The sequence below is a fragment of the Phycodurus eques genome, chromosome 5 (assembly GCF_024500275.1).
Source record: "Phycodurus eques isolate BA_2022a chromosome 5, UOR_Pequ_1.1, whole genome shotgun sequence".
Classification (NCBI taxonomy): domain Eukaryota; kingdom Metazoa; phylum Chordata; class Actinopteri; order Syngnathiformes; family Syngnathidae; genus Phycodurus; species Phycodurus eques.
In genome coordinates, this window is record NC_084529.1 from 17,678,838 (window position 1) to 17,680,372 (window position 1,535).

The following is a 1,535-nucleotide window of genomic DNA, read 5'->3' on the forward strand; positions in this document are numbered from 1 at the left end:
GTTTTTGTTGGCCTTAGTCTGGAGGGGCTCGCCGCTAACGAACCACTAGCAGCTCAGGAACTAGCAGAGATTTCCAAGTAGCGAGGCGTGAATTCTTGACTGATGCGCTTCAAGAGAGGTCAACTGGATTAAATTACCAGGAATCCAGGAAAAGAATAGACGGCTTCAATAAACACGAATAGCGGAAAACCATTGTGGTAACTTGCAGCTTGTCCCATTGCAATTTACAAAACTACTTAGTTTCTTTACATTCTGTTTTCTGTTTGTACACAATACAGTGCTTTTTTTTTTTTTTTTTTTTTTTTTTAAATCTGCCATTGTAGAATATTTAAATAGTACCGACGTCAGAGTTCCTTTGATGGCACCAAATGTTTTGAAATCTGTATTCAAGCCAACCATCTTTTCTTTGTAGTTCCACATCAAAAGAATTCCTTCAGTCATTTGTATGTTTTATTAGGGTTTTCCTTCTCCTCTCCGACAGTAACCTGTCTTGGGTTTACAACAGGCGTCCCGGTCTTCAAAGAGGACCGTTTTGCATCTTATAAAATAAAGGGTACCGCTTGTGAGCCTGTCTAGTCTGCGGGTGAGGTTATTTCACGGACGCAGAGTGCCACCTCGTGCCCAGTTTAACACTCCAAATATGGTCATGAGGAGCGACCATCTTCGGCGGGGCTAAGTCCACGCCCAGATAAATAAAGCTTTATAAACTGGCATCCAGGGACTTTCGGGGGCTTTTTCGTTGTCCTGGCTTTGTAAGCAGCTGCTATGACACTAAGGCTTGTTCAGTAAATCGAATGAGCCCAAACGCCAAGTGTCTCGAAGTCTTCATTCATTCCCGCCCAACGGGTGACCACCGACCCAGAACCGCAGGCAAAAAAAAATCCACGTCACCATTTCACCAAATCGGTGCATTTTGCTTGTTGTAACGCTAAAAATGAACTTCAAATTCGGTCTATTTTCAACTCTAAATCGGAATTACTCAAAATGTGTATTGGCCCATCTCAGGAAACTTTTTTTGTCATTTTTTTTTCATTGTACTAAACTCCATATTTGAGTAAAAGGAGTGAGATTTTAGCATAGCATTAGAAAATACACTAAACAGCCACCTGGCATTCATGCTAATAGCATGTTGACACTAAGCACAGGTCAGTGTTTCAACAAAACACAAAAACGTACTTCAAAATAAACAACATGAATCAAAAAATTTGGAAGCAGGGACAGGGAACAAATGCTATTTTACCAATGTTTTATATTAAGTATTTAAAATTTTATTTTTTACATATGAAATCACATCAATAGGACACTGAAATGAATAAAATAAAATAGCATTTTGAAAGTTAATTTTGTCGTACATTTCTGCAATTTATTTCCAGCGAACGCAAATGCTCTCCCACTCGATAGAGTCCCATAATACATTGGAGACTGAATTTCACACGTTTACCGCTTGATGGCGAACAAGTGTCATTTTGGAGGCAACTGCAAGTGGGAAAAAACACGAAGAAGAACCTTCTTCCTCGTCTCAGGTTTTTAAAAAG